The 19,691-nt window shown below is 37.6% G+C and overlaps 1 protein-coding gene across 3 annotated transcripts in view; it reads left to right on the top strand.

Moving 5' to 3' along the window:
- The window catches only part of LOC135775928 (alpha-2,8-sialyltransferase 8F-like), a 1,056,838-nt gene that overhangs the window by 104,027 nt on the left and 933,120 nt on the right, over positions 1-19,691 (top strand). The window lies entirely within an intron of this gene.

The following is a 19,691-nucleotide window of genomic DNA, read 5'->3' as shown; positions in this document are numbered from 1 at the left end:
TTTATAATAAAATAGTAGTGTAATGCTAATACATTTCTATTAATGTAATGCTAGTATATTTCTAATATGCTGAAGTACTATTAAAGTGTTCTTAAAGCACAGTTAAATTAAGCTTTAAATGTATTCTAACTGTATTTTTAAGTGTATGAGAAGTGCATTTCAAATGAATTTTAAAGAAGTACACTTAAATTGCTCTAAATATATTTGAAGTTGTTCCAATTTAACACAATTTCAATATATTAAATATAATGCAAATAGATTAAAATTGACTTTAAATATATCTTGAAATGCATTTAATATATTTGAAGTGGGTTCAATATAATACATTTAATATGCATTTAGTATAGTAGCTTTTAAATATATTAAGTATGTCCCAAAAAATACTATTTAAATATATTTCTTTTTCACCTGGGGAGGGATTTGATATGTAAAATGAATGCTAGCATCTTATGTAACAACCAAGGCCTGAACGTTTCTTGTTGGGATCCCAGAATGTTGTCTATGTGTGTGTCTCTGTTGTATGTGTATGAATGGGCCTTTCAGAGTGAAGAGTTGCATGCTGAAGGGAAGATAAGATTGCCACAAGCCAGCGAGGTCATTCCAGCTGATAACATGCATTGCACAGCTCATAGAAATGGTTCTCTGTAAAAACAGAAGGTTTGACTATAACCCATATATGCTGGAATGACTCATGGTGTGTGGCACTCGTTCAAATTAACAGAAAAGCAAGAACAAATTTTTGATGTTGAAAATTCGGTACCCCATGTTTCCATTGCAAAAAATACCAGTCAGCCATGGGAAAAAGCAGGTGAATTTGCAAAGGCCTGTAGTGAGGCTGTTGATTGGGAAATGTTGTCAGAAAACGTGCAGTTCTCAGAGCAGATAACAGCACACAGGAGAAGTTGTGTTTCTTTTTTCATTGCTGAGAGAGAGAGAGAGAGTTATAATACAGAAAGCTGTTTCTGCAGATTCAAATTTACAAAACATTTTGCCAGCACACATGACGTGTGCTAGTATTGATTTACCGCAACAAGTTCTTGACAAAGTACCTGATTACCTGTGGGCTAAAAATAAATATGATGTGGGTTTGATTAAAGGGTGTGAATCAGTAGTTATCACCCCAAAGAGTGATTATAGACCATGTAAACCCCAATATCCTCTGAAAAGGGAGGCGCTTGAGGGAATAAGGCCAGTATTTCAGGCCTTATTGGAAAAAGGGATAATTATTCCCTGCCCACACTCACCTGTGAGAACACCCATTTTTCCTGTACAAAAGGTCAGGGATGCAGGTCAGCCCACAGAGTGGAGGTTTGTTCAAGATCTCCAAGCAGGAAATGCTGCAGTACAAGCAAGGGCACCTCACGTGCCAAACCTTTACACAATTCTCTCACAGATACCAGCTGATGGCCAGTGGTTTTCAGTGTAGTGGATATTTCAAGTGCATTTTTTCAGAGTTCCTGTCCATTCTGATAGCCAGTTTTGGTTTGATTTTACATTTAAAGGGGTATAGCGAGAGCCGCACTATTTACAAACTCTGCATTGCATTGTTCACTACAGAAACTTGTGTTGGATGATGATGTTGCTTTATTGCAGTACGTGGATGACCTCTTGGTGCCAGCACCGACTCAGCAATCGTGCACAGACAACACCATACGGCTGCTTACTCATCTAGCTAAGGAAGGTCATAAGGTAAACCCTAATAAAGTACAGTGCTCAGTCCAGAAAGTAACCTTTCTAGGATATGAAATTAAACCAATGGGTAAGTCTCTCTCTCCAAAGAGAATAGAGGCAATAGCTAATATACCAAAACCCATCACAAAGAAACAAGTAATGTCATTTTTGGGCATGACATCATACTGCAGGACTTTTTATTGCTAATTATTCTGAGATGCAACAAGCATTGCATGACATGATTTATGAGAAACCTTTGGCACCATCAGAGAAGGTAGAATGGACAGAGAAGGCTGAAAGGGCATTTGTGGAACTAAAACAGACATTACAGCAGGCACCCACTTTGGGGTTGCCAGATCCAAAAAAGCCTTTTATTCAAACTGTGGATGAAAGAAATGGCTGTATGACATCTGTTTTGTTGCAAGAACATGGTGACAAGTTGAGACCAGTTGCATATTTTTCAGGTCGCCTTGATGCGGTGGCCAGGGGCCTACCAGGATGTCTCAGGGCAGTGGCACCTGCGGAAAAAGCTGTACAAGCCAGCTGTGAGTTTGTGGGATACGCACAGCTGCGTCTGTTGGTTTCCCCACTCTGTGTCTCATATACTGCTCGAACAGCGCACATCTCACTTGTCTGCAGCAAGATGGCTGCGTTATTCCTGTGCATTGTTACAAATGTCTAATGTCACAGTTGAAAGATGTACAGTTCTGAACCCGGCGACATTGTTACCTACACCTGATGAAGGTACACCACATTGCTGTTTGTCTGCCCTACGGGAAGTATGTACCCCAAGGCCAGACCTTTCTGACACACCCATACCTAATTGCACCCTTACATATTATGTGGATGGGTCCTCTTCCAGAGACGACAGAGGAATAAACAGGGTGGGGTGGGCGGTTGTGTCTGACTTTGAAGTAGGGAAATCCGGATGCTTACCACCTCACAAATCTGCAAAGGTGGCTGAATTGCATGCACTAACACAAGCTTGTCAACTTGCTACTAATCAATCTATAACCATTTACATTGACTGCTGATTTTACTGACAGTTTCTCTCCTATAACAAATTTTACTCCTTTCTCAAATAGCTGTGTGCAAATGCAAAGCACACAACAAGGAACAGGACGTGATCTCCAGAGGAAATGCACGCACGGATGCGGAAGCATCTCTCATGACTACTAACAAAAACGTTTCTCTTACACAGATTTCCCAGGAAAAGGAAGCCGAAACACCACAGGAGTTACTAATAAGCATGCAAACATTTTCTCTTCCAACAGAAATAGCTCTATGGAAATCGTGTGGAGCAACCAAAACTCCTGAAGGGATTTGGATGGGTCCAAATCAAAAACCTTGCTTACCTAAACATTTTTATTCCCATTTTGCTAGGTTGACACATGGGGACCACGGTGACATGCGATACTCTTCAAAATGAAAATGACATGTTGCAATATTGTATTTCGATGTCCTCTGTATTTCAAAATATCTCCAAAGCAGGTTAAATCAGCCCTACCCCGTCCAGTAGAAGAACCATTACACAACATCAAACCAGGGGATTACATGGTGGTAAAGAACCTCAGGAGGAAATCCTGGAAAGCCAGACGGTGGGAGGGGCCATTTCAGGTTCTGCTGACGACTCACACCGCTGTGAAGGTCGCGGAGCGTGCCACCTGGGTGCACGTTGCCCATTGCCGGAGGGTTGGTCCTGGACTGCAAGGTGTAAACCAAAGGGAGGACGGCTAGTCGACTGCTACGGACCACTTTTTCGTATTGGTGGGAACCACAGATACCTGTATACTGCAAGTTTATACGAAGAACGACACGAGAGAACTGCAACAGCTCACAAAGTATTGGAGGACGACTCCAGTATTCTGGGTTTGGTTTGGACACACGCACATGACATCTTTAATGTGGGTAATCGACACGACGGTTGCAGCTTAATAACTGTAATTACAACACCAGCTTTGAGACCCCACATTAATTTAGACACTAAGATAATTTCATTCGAACAAGAAAGCAGGATAGCTTGGCACGACTGCACCGTGTGGTCCTACCAAACCCGAACCTACAAAGGAAATTAATCAACAAGGGCTCACGACCCCAACTCTAACTGTGCTCAGGGCTCACGACCCCAACTCTAACTGTGCTCAATCCGGAATCATCAAGGGCTCACGACCCCAACTCTAACTGTGCTCAATTCCTTCAAGAAAACGAACTATTTTTCTTCTTTCAAAAATGAGGTTCATGATCATACTATGTGTGTGTGCATTTTTACTCTTGCAACTGTAACATGTAAATGAAGTTATGAATAAATCATAAAAAGGGAGGAGTGTAGTGGAGGACTTTTATTATGCTTTTATTTTCATATTATTATGTTTTATTTTTCATCCTATTTTTCATTTTTTAATTACAATCATAAGCTCATAAATTGTGATTCATATGGAGATCATGTTTTTCTGCTAACGTACAGAATTATGCTCTTTCTGTCTTTTGAGCAAAGTACAATGTCCAAGGACTTAAACATCATGTACTGAGAACAAGACATGCATTTTATGATTTCACTAGATTTGTGTTTAACTGTTTATGTTCTTAATCACTGACAAATTGAAGGTTATCTTCTAAATGACGTAGAAACTGATGACTACACATGTTTTAGCATCTTACTATAAATGTGTGTTCAACCTTGTAATCGGGGCTCTTAGGTTTTTAAACTTCTAGCACCACGGGGGTGAGAGCCTATTCTGCAGAATATATAAAATTCAGACAAAGAAAATTCTGTCGACAATAGCCGTTTCTCAATGTCAAGGATACTTCCTTGGCAGGACTAGTCCTTACAAGTCACTTCCTTCAGAGACGAGGCGAGGCTCCTTTTAAGCATTCGGAGAACACGTTAAATGGAACAGGCTAGCAAGTGCACGTCATTACGTCATTACGTGATTGGAAGGTGTGCTTTCGGTGCTGCGCGCAGAGGATTGTGGGTGATTTCAGCGCGTGAAGAGCGCGAAGGATACAAATTTGCATCCTTTCCTGTATATGGGATATTTGTCGAACGAAGGACTCAGTCCTTGGCTGAAATTTCGAGGATCCTCGACATTGGAACAGTCCTTCGACGGACGTCGATGACGTAGCATCCTCGAAATTCTAGCTTCCGAGGATCCTTCCTTGACATTGGGAAACGGCTAGTGTGTCTGTGTGATCCTTGACTTTGACTCTTAAGCCGCCTTTCCACTGCACACGACAAACGACGGCCGATAAGCCGGAAGTCATTCATTTCCTATGGAGAGTCACAAAGATGCGTGAGGTGCCGACCATCTGCGGATGCGTAAATATCGGATCCGTTTTGACGGTTGGATGCGTTAAAAATTTTTAACTTGTGCGACTAAACCGCATGCGATATGCCGACCGGAAGTGAGGTATTTCATTGTATTCCAATCACAAACTGTGTGTGAGGTGAAAATGATTAATCCTTTTGGTTTAACTTTATTAGTTACACTTGAATCCTTAAAAAAACACTATTGATTAATGATAATAAATACATTATTAATTTAATTTGTGTACGTAATTATTTTAATCTTGTCTTTATATGTTCTCTCAAAAAAGTATTGGCAATCTTTGTCATATATGCATAGCTGTTTATTGTTTCATTCATTTGCATTCATTTATTTATTCCACCATGGTAAATATATTAGAATGAAGCCTCTTGCGCTGGAATGAGCTTCCCTCCCATATACGATTAAACTGAAACTTCATTACGACTGCCACTAGGGGGAGAACTCCGACTGTTGTTTCCGTATGTCGCGAGTTGTAATCCTTTAACTCATTCGAGTCATCAGACAGTCATCTTGTTGCTTTGACTGAATTCAGTTACAGATCAAAATCCCTGGTGGTAAATCAACACTGCTCAGTCTTATCTATTTAAGTACACTGATGATACTGAAGGTGTGTTTAGCATTAAGAAAATAAAGAAGTAATGAATAAAGTGATAATTGAACATTAATGATGATGTGTGCTGTTAACAAGCAGAAAGGTAAATATAAACTAAAACAGAAAGACGTCAAAGCAGCAACATGACTTGGTTCAGACAACTCAACCATTTTAAAATGTCTTTTATTTAACAGTGCATTTTATCCTTTACCTTAGACAAAGTAGACCATGTTAATTTCATTTAATACATTCTACAAATCTGGGTCCACTTATCATTTCTACTTACAAATTAACATTTCTGTTCTGCTCCATTTACAGTGTTTGGGTGAGATCTGGACCGAGGACTAAGGCATATACTAGGACAGAACTAAGTGTTGTGGCCCACAGGTGAGACAAACTTTGCTACTTGGTATCTGTTAGACACGATACATTGAAGAAGGGCCCATTCATATTATACTTAAACTTGGTCCAGGACCCTTTGATTTTTGGTTCATTCACACTGCCAATGATTTTCCGGAATCTTTGTTTATGCCGTAAAGACACATGATGTGTTTAAAGTCCTGCACTTGATATCCACAGTGTCTGAAGGTTTGTTATTATTATGTGTGTTTTTGGAACATTTTTGTGTGCATCACATGTGAAACACATGTGATCACATGTGAAATCAGTGGATCACATGTGGCACATGTGGTGTCATGTTGTCCACATGTCAAAAATTGTCACCACATTATGCACATGTGATACACACAAATGTTCCAAAAACACACATTTCACATGTGATCACATGTATTTTTTCACATGTGAAAAACTGTGTGAATGAGGTTAAACTTTACTCGATTACACGAACACCGATGAAAGCACTTGTTCAACACAGTTTGGTGTTAAGCAAGTGGGTGACTGTTACCTTAAGATAACTTTAACAATAAAGTGTATAATTTTCAAGACATTTGCATTAATTCCTCCTATAGCATTAATTTATATAATAACTGTATAACTGAGGATGCAAAGAAGAATTAATACTGTTTATAATGCACAGCCAGACACATTCAGGAATGCAGCAACTAGGGCTGGAACGACGCGTCGACGTAGTCGATTACGTCGATTACGTAATTACGTCGATTTGCCGGAAATGCGTCGATGCGTCGCACTGTTTACATTTTGAAATGAAGGCGGCTTCAGCTCCGACCGGGTGATACAAGTGTTATACCAAACAGACAGAACGCGATCAAAAGTGTGGGAATACTTTAAGCTGAGACCAAATAAAACACATAGGGCTCTATCTTGCACCCAGCGCAATTGACTTTGTCCGTGACGCATGTATCATTCGTATTTTGCCCCGGCGCACAGCGGGTTTTTCCCGTCACAGAAGCACGTCGGCAAACTAGGGAATGAACTTGCGCTCCCTGGGTGGTTCAGCGCAAAAAAAGAGGCGTGTTCGGGCGCAAACCATCCCTGATGCTATTTTGCAGTTTCAAAAAACAATTGCGCCACTGACCAGAAAAAAAAAAGTTTAAAGTCAGTGGCGCGTTGCGCGTTGTTCATTATGCTATTTTAAGGGCGCATGCTTGACCATAATGTATAGGGTGCACAACGCGCATACACTTTGCTTATCTAATCTACACAGATGCAACAGTTATTTTTGCAAATCATAAATTGTTACACTTAAAAATATTAATACACGAGATAAGGGGAATCATAGTGGTGAGCATTGTGGTGATAGTTTTTATTTATTCTCATGCAAATAACGATTAAAATATTTTCATAACTTTGTTGTGTGGCTGTATTACGTTTATTTTATGTAAATAATAATTAAAATGTTTTCATAAGAAACCTTAATGTATATGAACTTGATTTGTAAGTGTACTTTGGGGTTGGACCTTGCTTGCGTTTCTTGGGTCCGATTTCAAAGCCCCCAAACCCTTTCAGCGGTGAGGGTGGACGCAGCGATGTCCTCTGCTGGCGTCAAGTCCTGAGGCAGATCCACCTCCCGTTACACGGCGTGCCCGATTTATGCTGGCAAGCGTGGGATTCCCCCGTACAAGGACGTCGGTCTCCTCGGCTGTGAACCGCTCCTGGCGTGCGCCTGGTAAATGATAAATCCGTCATAATAATAGCAACCCGCCATGGAACTTGCGCCCTTGCGTTTAAAGGGAATGTTGGCTAGCGTTCTGATTGGTTTATTTGACGTTACGCCCAAACCACACCTATGAATAATGAACCTACTTCAGACCAACCCCTTATTGATTTGCGCCCGGCGCAAGAGTTATTTCTCACGCCGGGAAAATAGCAACAGCGCCCAAGATCCGCCCACAAACTCACTTGCGCGTTGCGCTTCGCACTTGCGTTTCAGATCGTTAAAATAGGGCCCATACTGTGTAAAACTGAAATGGCATACCACAGCAGCGCAACACCTGTGTATGATCATCTTAAAAGAAGAAAACCTGGGGCTCTCCGACCTCAAAATGACGAGACGTCAGTGTAAGAATTTGAACTATTACAGTAAGTTTTTATACTTACTTTATAAACAATAGAATCAATACATATTGTGCTTAATACAGCTGCGTTTACATCTTCGTTTAATACGAGCTGCGAGACGCCTGACAGACGCGACATTGCATCGCTTCTGGGCAGTATGTTGAAACAGTAAATAAAGAGCAGGACATGTTTTTATATTAAGAAGTTATGAAATAATAAGTTACTGTCACATTGAGAACTGATAGGCATGTGCCCGCGTGCACTGAAAGCCAGCTGGCAGTGCGGAGTTCCCAATGAACGTCTTTTTTGCGAATATGTGCGCAGATATTACAGAAGCTCGTCTTGTAAGGTATTCCTGACATGCGTTTATTTAAAGTAACAGCGGCGTAAACGCCGTTTATAAAATATTAGAAGATCATACTAACTGAACTTGTTTTTTACCCGGAACTTAAGAAAAGTTAAATGTTAAAGTTAAATGAGAATGCAGTACTACTATTAGTAATAATATTAACAGTAATAATATAACCATTACATTTCATATAAGGGTTCATGAATCACAATGAACTTATTTTTACTTCAGTCTGAACTAATGCTGAGTTAATGCATGTACTAATCATAAACTAATGTTTAAAATATTAATATATGCCTATTTTATTGTTTAAGGTGAATAATGCCTCTTTTAAAGTGGCACTGCCACTTTATTTTTCATGTTGAAAATTTTGGTTTGTGTGTTTGTTTAATTAAGAAAATGCTTAAATAAAATGTTGGCGTTAATGGCAGATGTTACATTTATTATTTGTTGGGGAATTATATGTATAAAAAAATCATTAGACTATTCGATTAATCGAAAAAATAATCGATAGATTAATCGGTTGAAAAAATAGTCGATAGTTGCAGCTCTAGCAGCAACACATAAGACCAGATGTTTTATGTGCTTACATAAAGTACTGTATGCCTTGTGGACCTTCTTGATTGTCTATCAAAAATACACCGTAATTTAAATATAAAAATGTGATCCTATGATTAATTAAAAATTTTGGATGTTTCAATTTAGGTGATCCTAAAGCAACAAGAGGAACCATGGAGAGGAAGAAGTGGTGTCCAGATGTTTAAAAGGCGGTGTTCGGGACAGGAAACAAAGGCAACAAAGAGGAACCTCTAAGGTTTAAAGGCGCTGTTTGCAGAGACGAGTGTAGGAAACAAAGACAGAAGACCTGACAAGAATCTTTTATGATTACATGTTTTTGTTATGTACATGCACATTATTATTTACAATATATTTCTAAGATACATAAATATGTGACCTTGTATATGAAATCCAGGCTACCGTCTTAACATCTAATGACATCTAAAGTTTGATTTCACTGATTTAACATTGAGTTCAGTCTTTGGCATGACCATACTCAGTCAATATTGAAGATATCAGGATTATATTTTTACAGAATGTTTTCTGTATTGTGTAGGATGATTTTATGTGGAAAACAGTAAATCACAAAGAAATTCTTTGCTGGGTTTTCACGGGCCATGTCCCATTTGTACAACATATGTGAATTTTCTTAAGACTAAAACTTCTGGAATCCAAACTGTTATATTTTAGCATTTCAAATGCAGCCACCCTTTGCCTAGAATTTACAAATATATACCCTTGGGTTTTTTCAGTATTTTTTTGAAATCTCACCCTGAGATATTTTTAAACGATGTTAAAGAAATTTCCATGTATTATGGGCTTGAATTACTTGTTTATTTTATCATTTTGTCCAAGTAATTTGAAAAAAAAATCTATTAAATTTTAGTTTTATATTGAAATACATTTATATGTTGGCACTATATTTTTGTCCACAAACATAATTTAATTTTTTTCTTTACCTTAAGAATAAACCATTTTGAACAGTATAAGAAATATTTTGGTTAAGTGTTTCAAAACGTTTAAACAGTAGTAGTATAGCAGTGTATAATAGTTTCAGAATATGTAATTTATATTTATGTGTGACACATCTAAATATTCTGTTACTGATTTATCCAAGTTGTTTATGTGTTATATTTGTTCAAATGAATAAATTTTCAACGGTTATTGAGAGTGGTGTACTTGTTTTTAGTTATTATTTCACCGAAGCACATTATTTTTGATAAGTGTGAATGAATAAAGGTTTAAATTAATAAATAAATGCCCGGTAAAGCCCGCGCAGAGCGGCTGAAATTGCATCGTTTAAACATTGGCCCCGAAGGCATTTGCGGTGAGACGCTGACATCTAGACGTTTGTACAATCAAAGCATTAAATTATTATTATATTATATTATATTGTAAGCATAAATGATTACAAATAGCAGTTAAAAGTAAAAGAAATACACCTAAAATAAAAAAAGAGAAAAAATTTTTTTTTTTAAAATACAATAAAATACAACAACCACTTTTGTAGCCCCGCCCACAGCTTCGCGTGACACACATGTGGGCCAGGGGCAAAGCAAACCATGCAGTGTCTCAACAATCAGTAAACATGTCTTTAAAGATTGCCAAATGTAACCAAAATGACTTTTAAATATATTATTCCTGAGAGACTTTTATTTTGACGCGGTGATTTGTTATGAGTAACCATGGAAACGGAGTCTTCGAAGAACCTGGGAACAACACAGACGCTGTATACCTTAACTCGAAGGCTCGGAACATAACATTAGCAATGCATGGTTAAAGTTTGTCTTTGAAGAAGTTCCAGCTCGCATGGGGAGTGTTTGTTTACTTTGTGTACCGCGGATTCATTTGTAAAGAAGACAAAAGTCGATGCTGGATTCGCAGAGAGACTGTGATTAAAAGCACCGCTAATATTGGATCTGACAAACATGACACAGCAGTATACAGTAAGTTAAACATTTTACTTTATTTAAGATAACGTTACTGCGTTTGACTATTGCTTTTGTAAGAGATGTCCTGTTGTAACATCCGTGTCTAAATGTTTGGCTGTTTTAATTTACTAAAAACATTAAACGATTAATAAAGGTGCAACACTTAACAATACGGCTGTAAAATAACGATAGAAATATACAAAGTTAGTGATAAAGAAGGACTTAAGTTACCAGCCGCAATTTAGATTTTGATGCCTAACGTTACTGTGTTGTATAATTTAGATTTAGGCAAGTATCGTTTGAAAGGTCCAACACTCAACAAAGCTTTTTTATCATATAACAATATAGCCTATTACTTATTGCTTTTGATGTTTTTGAATGTAAAAAACCACGCGAACATCATACGTAACGTTAGACCTCAGACAACAGTATAAAACAATAAAATCGACAAATTCATGGCCCCTTTGCTGCAGTTTTTGTCAAGGTCAATTTACACGTTATGATTTTAATGTTTGTATGCTTTAACTTTTAATGTGCGCGCAGCAGAAGTCTATCATCATTTCTTGCGTAAGTGTAATAAAATGAGACGCAGCACGTTTCACAGTCAAAGGCTCGGCATAAGGTTACCCGATAGAAGTTCGTGTGTGTGCCAAAATATGTACGTGTTTAAGCAAAAATTACCCTCCACGACAGAAAAACATTATCAAACAATCGTTTTTGTGAAGCACCAGCCAGAGCTGATGAGACGTAATCTGCAAATATAAAAATAACTCCATTTGTGTACATATAGTTTAAGCTCTTCAGAAGTACTTAACTCATCAGAAAAGTACTACCAATCTCTAAAACGGTAACTTAAAAAAATACATTTAAGGATATAAGTCAGAAAATCCAGCGCATTATTACATTAAACGTAATAATATAACATAATAATGTTAAACAATTATATTTATAGTAAAAACGACCCGCAAAATAGCACATACAATCCTTTCTAAGACTCAACTCATTATTTATTCAAATACAACAGCCAATAGCAAGTCTCCAACTGCACGCACCCTTCAATATTTTTATTTAGTTTTTAGTAACGTTAGCTGCCCTGCTTATTAAAATTTGAATATCCAGTTTGGTTGTAATATGATATATGGTAGATATAAATTATATACACTTGTTACAGTAAGCATACAGTATTCATTAAATTTGGCGGTTTGTCATCATCAGCTTATAGAGCTTGCGTTTGAAAATCTTATGAGTGGGGAGATGAAGCTTATGAAGTTTTGAAGTTTTTACTAAGAGAACATCCGCCTTTAGTAAGTTACACTTTAATATGCTACAGATGGACGTATATATTTTGCTGTGTTTTGATAAATAAAGCGAAATGTTTTGGTCCCCCCAAATGTTCAAGCTGTGGTTATGCCTTTACACACACTGTAGTTGTTGATTAATTTCGGTTTTACTACAGTAAAAAAAAAACGTGTCTGCTTGCACAATAAGTTAACCAAGGGTTTAGTAAAACATATATGCATTGCGAAACGTGAAACAGAACCCAGGAGTCGGGTATTGTACTTCAACATCATGGTACTTTTAATTATAATAATAATAATAAATAACCAATAATATAATCGGTGAAATAGTTTTCTCCTAGACAAATAAATACCATGTAATTATTTTACAAGAAATAAAACTGCATGCTATAGGATTCATTTTGAACTACGCTGAGCCACTTTAAACCAGATTTCTTCTCTTTTTTCTCTGTCTCTCGCCAGATGACATCACATTTATAATTGGTGATGTCATAGAGAACGCTGCTCTCATAAAGCGCTGTTTGCAGTGTGTTTGGTCATTCTATGGTGAGGCTCAGAACAGTAAAGGTTGACAACACTCGGGAAGACACTGCAAGGGAGGTAGGAAAGGAAACTTACCAAGCAATACAATACAAACTTGGCACAACAAAATCTAAGTTTTACATTCAGATAACTGAACACATACTGTACAGAACAGTCGTCAAAGGTTTGGTTTCCTTGTGTAATTCAGCCTGAAGGTGGCACTCTAATATTGATTGGCAGGGTTACAGTCATATATAGACAGTATTATTGTATTTGGATATTTTGTACATGTACATGTAATGTAAGATGCTGAGTTGGTTACGTTTTGGTTGGGTAATTTCAAAGTATTGCAGCTCTATTTTCATACTTTCTCTCTCTCTCTCTCTCTCTCTCTCTCTCTCTCTCTCTCTCTCTCTCTCTCTCTCTCTCTCTATCTATATATATATATATATATATATACACACACACACACACACACACACACACACACACACACACACACACACACACACACACACACACACACACACACACACACACACACATGATTGAAATTAGCAAAGAACCATAAAAATAATTACAGATCTTATTTTTAAATTTATATGGTAAAAATGTCAGCTTGCAGTGATGTAACTGTGACGTCTATTACTCCTGCATTACATGACGTAAACTGTTTTTTTAATTAATGAACTACACAGATGTCATCTGTCAGTCATAGACTGTAAAAACGATGGACGACGCCTGTTCGCTCTCTTCCATTAGTGAAAAGTGAAGCCGCCAGTGTCCCCATAGATATGTATATAAAGGCTAGATGGCTCGTCCGCGCTGATGGCCAATTGAGCTGAACGTCCGCATTTTGGCGGCCATCTTAGGACAGGGCGCTCGCTCACTCGTAGCATTGAGTTTTAATGATGCAGGTACTTTTAAATGACCATAAATTGCTTAATTTTTTACCGATTTTCAAACGGATTGGTTTGTTATAAACGTCAAAGATGTACCTATGACACTGAATACGTATACTAAAAATAAATAAAAAATTCATGAAACATGTTAAAGCATCCATAATTATAGCCACGTTAATAACGTTTGTAAAAAACCAAACCGTTTGTAAATCCGTCAAGAATTCAGCAAGTTACGAGCATTTTAGTTGGCGTATGTCACTCACCTTCCGTCCACAGCAGCAGGGATTAGCACTATGGCAGCACTGACCTAAGATGGCCGCCAAGTGACGACACAGCTGACTCCGCCTTGAGCCATCTAGCCTTTATATACATATCTATAGCTGTGTCCCAATTCAGGGTCTGCGACCTTGTAAGGACGTATTTTAAGACCGATTGCGTCACAGCAGCGCGACTTCAGGCTGGTAAGGCCGTCCCAATTCGAAGGATGCTTAGAATGAAGCCTCAAAATGCGTCCTCATTTCTCCGCGATGTTAAGGATAGAACGAATGGATCCTTAACAGCCGAGGATATCCCAAGATTCATTGCGCGCCTGCAACGGCGGCTGGATATTCTAAAATAAACAATTAAAACCTTCATTAAATAAAAGTGTGTATTTATCAAAAAAAGTTTGTCACTGTTTTAGTATTATAAGTTATGTTTTGTGTTAATATTATTATTTTTATGATGCATATATTTCTAAGGTTGATTAATTAAATTTAATATACTGTTGAATAGTTTAATCTACATCAACGTATCATATTTTATAAACTAAATTAATATTTTTCTGATTTCATATTTATTTTAATAAGTCAGAAACGTTTCCGCTATGTCCTGCTAACAGGCGCAGCAGGTGACGCCAATTATGGGTCATCCCAAGGTTAGACCGTCTCATTTCAGTTCTCTTCGCGGATTTCTGAGGCTGCCACCTTGAAAGACCGAGTGCTCATATTTAAGGTCGCATGCTTATAAGGTCGCAGCCCCTGAATTGGGACACAGCTTATGAGTGTCCCGACATGGCGCTGAAATCTTAGGTCTTGAGTCTGCGCAGTAGCGATTTCGGGACCAGTCATGCGCAGTAGTGAGCAGGAAGTGAAGCCGCGAATTCAAAACCCCTCCCTCGCTCTCGTAGAATGCGCATATCACACGATATCACAGCTGTCAATCATGACATGACACCACAGTTTTTTTATTATTAAATAACTAACTAAACACAAACCTATTTTAAAAACAAACATTTGAATGTACATCAGCGTGGTAAAAACTACATTAAATGACAGAAACCAGCTTCGGAAAAAAGATAATTGAAGTGTAATTAATTTTTTTAGTTGGTCTCAAGTCCCATTAAATAACATGGGGAGGCGGGGTTTATGACCTACACTGGGACCTATACTTCGCTCTGCTCTGTCTAGTGGATGTGGAATTTAAATACATTAAATGAACTTAATAGTATAGTAAAATACAGCACAGAGCCGAAGCATGCCACCGTTTTCATATGAGATATTAATGAGACTAAAACGATCACGAATTCGTGTACAGATTGGGGAATAAATGACAATCTTTAGTGGGGCTGGGCAGACATTTCAGCGGACTAAAGCGGTACCTGAGATTACACTCTGATATTATACAAACTGCATTCATGCAGATGTAACAATAACGTTAAAACTTTTTATAGGAATATACTGAAAAACACAAAGATGATTAAATAGAATATCTAATTAAACAAAATGTAGATACTTCTGGGAATCTTGATTATTATCAGGGGCAAAAAGTGTAGCTCACTAAGTACACCCCTGCGTTTTGGGGTCCCTTGGTAGCTCGGGACCCAAGGCAGTTGCCGACCTTTTCCTAATGGGTAAATCTGCCCCTGTTTATAGTCGAGATGTTCTTATGTTTGCATCAATTGATTCCTTTTTGAAGTTATAGTCTGGGTCTGTATGCTGGTGTTCACTAGTTAGCTCCCCAACAAGAGACACCTCTTCCAGTCCAGATTATACTTTTTTCTGTCACATTAAGTGAGATCTGGAAGGGGGACCCAAGGCAAGGAGCAGTAAGTAGTGTTCACACAAACAGGGTGCATCGGTCAGGCCCACCGAAAATGACATTGCACCAGCAGCACCCAGATTGTCCATGGATCATCCGTGATAATGCACTTATATGACAAATAAATAAACAAGTATACATTTCTAATATCTATACTGTAACCACTACTACCACCACTTACATCTATATTTATAATAGTCTACATTAATAATAGTATTTATAACTTAATATTGGTAGCAGTATGCAAAAAATTATAATAATAACAGTAAATAAATAAAATAAAAACAGGAAAATAGGACATTCTCATAGTCCGTTATCATATAATTATAATATAATTTTATAGTCCAGTACATATACATTCTAATTATCTATAATTAATTGATTAATCATACAATCAAAACATTTTTCATTCTTCTATTGTAGAGACAGTTTGTGTTTACATCCCTTGAATCAATTTGGGACATCGGCTCAACAAACTAGATTAATTCAATATGTAATGCTAAAAACAGGGGACTGAATGTTATATTAAATTTTAATAACTAGTTTTGTGTTTTTGATGTATGTTGTTCTTAAATGATATGTTCCCTTAACAAATGTAGCCATTGTGTAACTGATATTTGGGTTTTATTTTTCCAGTTTAGTAATATAGTTTTCTTGGCAACAGCTAGAGACTGTAATGACTCGTAAAGAGGAGGAAGCAAATGCAGGCAATCAGAGATGGTTTATTTACAAAAAGTAAATACACAATATAAACTCGAGTGAGCAGCTGAGTCCAGAGTGTTGCAACGGTGACTGAAAGACTACGGTGGCATCAAAAGTGCAGGTTGGTGAAGTCGGTGGTGAACGTGAAGATGGTCAATGGATGAAACCAGGAACAGACCGGAACACTCACACGACAACATGAAACGCTAATCCAACACACAGGAACAAAAGACGGTAATCCAACTTGTACGGCTGCAAACATGAATAAGGATCTAACAACAGACAGAGAGAAATGGGTGAGTATATATAGCTGAGTGGAGATGAGGATCAGCTGGAGCGAGACAATCAACACACAGGTGGCAGCAATGAACCTAAGGAGCACATGGAGACTGACGTGAGTACAAACACAAACACAAAACAAGACACGGAGGAAACAATGGATTTCCTACCGTGACAGAGACATGAGTAAGGGTGTTGAATGTCTAAAAGATGGGTTAATTTAAGAGGTATCGCCCAAGAGGCATAGTACAGGGAGCATTGGGACTGGTGGGCATAACCAAATTGCATGAAGGTGGGAGTCATGTGTATTTAAGTTGCAATTGGTACATCTGTCAGGAGTTTTCAGGCCCATTTTAAACATCTTGTGTTGTGTAATGTGTGTTCTAAGTATAACTTTATACTGAATTAGTTGGATATTTGTGTGTAAGTGCTTAAAATAAAACTATTTCTCATCTGTTTGTATATTGATGTCTTTCTCCCATTGTTTAACTGGTGCTGATGTGTTTGTGTCTATAGATGATATTAAAGTATATAGTTTGGTTAGCATCTTTACTTGTTTACTAATTGTAGTAATATGTTTTAAGATTGTGGGGGGGGGTGCAATATCTTTGATTCCAGTTGTAGTTTTAATAGATAGTAATAGTATTGTTCTTTTCCTAGATAAAATTTCTGCATTAGTTTGTGAAATGTGATGAATGTGTTACCCAGAAACAGGAGAATTAAATGTGTGGTGCCTTTCTCCTTCCATTTGGTATTTTTCAGCGGACTATGGTTGATAGTAATGTCTGTGTTATTCCATATAGGTGAGTTGATGAGCTCATGATTTATCAGCGTATTAGTTTGCCACCAAGCGTTAAGAGTTGTTTTAATCATTATATTTGTAAATAGATTATGTTGTTTAATTTTTTGTGAGTTATGGGAGATCAGATATAATAATTTCTTTACATTCTGCTTGTTCTAACTCTAGCCACGGGTTTTGGGTAGTGTCATATCTTATTCATTTGCAGAGATATTGTAAATAAGATGCTAAGTAATAGTGTAAAAAATGTGGTGCTGCTATTTTTTTGTAGTTTTTGTAGACTTATTTCAGGTTTCTTGTTTTTCCAGTAAAATTATTTCTTGATTTAGTGATGTAAACCATTTCTTAGTTGGCTGTACAGGTGTCATGGTGACATGAATAAATAAAGGACTTTTGGTAGGATACACATTTTCACTGTTGCAATGCGACCTATAATGGAAAGTGGTAACTTCATCCATCTGGTCAGGTCATCTTCTACCGTTTTTAATAGTGGAATAAAATTAAGGTTAAATAGATCTGACATGTTCAGGGATATCTTTATTCCTAAATATGTAATATTATTTATTGTAAATGGTGTACTAGTGTAATGCGGATTCATATTTAGTGGTAAAAATTTGGATTTGGTCCAGTTTATGGAATAATCTGATATAATAAAATATTTATTAATGCGTTTAATTGTTTCTGAGAGTGAGACTTGAGGATTTTGTAGGAAAAGCAATATGTCATCTGCATTTAGTGAGATTTTATGATTACTGTTGTGTAATAGTACTCCATGGATTTTTTCATTTTGTCTTATTTGCAACTGCAAGCGGTTTTATGAATAATAATAATAATAATAATTCCTTACATTTATATAGCGTTTTTCTCAGTACTCAAAGCGCTTTACATATGAACGGGGGAATCTCCTCAACCACCACCAATGTGCAGCATCTACCTGGATGATGCGACGGCAGCCATATTGCGCCAGAACGCTCACCACACACCAGCTTATTAGTGGAGAGGAGACAGAGTGATATAGCCAATTAGTATGAGGGATGATTAGTAGGACAATGGGCAAGTTTGGCCAGGATGCCGGGGCACACCCCTACTCTTTTTTCGAAGGACATCCTGGGATTTTTAATGACCACAGAGAGTCAGGACCTCGGTTTAACGTCTCATCCGAAGGACGGTGCTTTTTTTGATAGTACAGTGTCCCCATCACTATACTGGGGTGTTAGGACCCACACAGACCACAGGGTGAGCACCCCCTGCTGGTCTCACTAACACCACTACCAGCAGCAACCTGGTTTTTCCCAAGTGGTCTCCCATCCAAGTACTGACCAGGCTCAGCCCTGCTTAGCTTCAGTGGGCTACAGGGTGATATGGCTGCTGGCTATAAAGAATAAAGAGAAGAGTAATGGAGATAGGGGACAACTTTGGCGAGTCCCTCGCTGAAGCTGTAACGGTGAAGATATTATACCGTTTGTTATGAGAGAAGCTAGTGGTGTATTGTATAATGTTTTGATCCAATGGATGAAGGAGAAAGTACCAATTAACTTTATCAAATGCCTTTTCTGCATCCAGTGATATAATTATTGTTTTTCCCTGTTTTGTTTACATATATTAATTATATTAAATAATCGTCTGGTATTATTAGAGGATTGACGTCCTTTAATGAAACCTGTTTGATCCGAATGTACGAGGGATGAGATTACCGATTCCAAACGGGTTGCCAAGGCGTTGCTTATTAAAATCTAAATTTAAAATCTGTATTAATAAGAGATAAATTTCGATAACTAGTGCATAATGTTGAGTCTTTATTTGGTTTGAGTAGAATTGTTATTAATGCCGTGTTCATATGAGCTGGAAGTGTTTTTAATTTCTGTTGTCATTTGCATGAATAATGGGGATATTTTTGTCCAGAAGTGTTTATAAAATTTAGGTGGATATCCATCTAAGCCTGCGGCTTTATTATTTGATAGTGAGTCTAAATCTTGTTTATATTCGATTTCTGATATAGGTTCATCTTATGATTCTCTTTGGGTTAACGTTAGAGTTAGATGTATGTTATTGAGGAATAAATGAGTTTCTTTAGTTTTGGGATCTTCGTCGTCACTGTACAACTGTTTATAAAAGTGTCATTGATGTCTTGTGTGATGTGGAGTGTCTTCCCTTCTGTGTTCTTAATTACAGGGATTTGTGTTTTTTCTCTATTACGTTTGAGTTGAT

The sequence above is a fragment of the Paramisgurnus dabryanus genome, chromosome 21, assembly GCF_030506205.2.
Source record: "Paramisgurnus dabryanus chromosome 21, PD_genome_1.1, whole genome shotgun sequence".
In the NCBI taxonomy this organism is placed as follows: Eukaryota; Metazoa; Chordata; class Actinopteri; order Cypriniformes; family Cobitidae; genus Paramisgurnus; species Paramisgurnus dabryanus.
The sequence above is the reverse complement of the archived record's forward strand: the minus strand, read 5'-3'. Positions and strand labels throughout refer to the sequence as shown.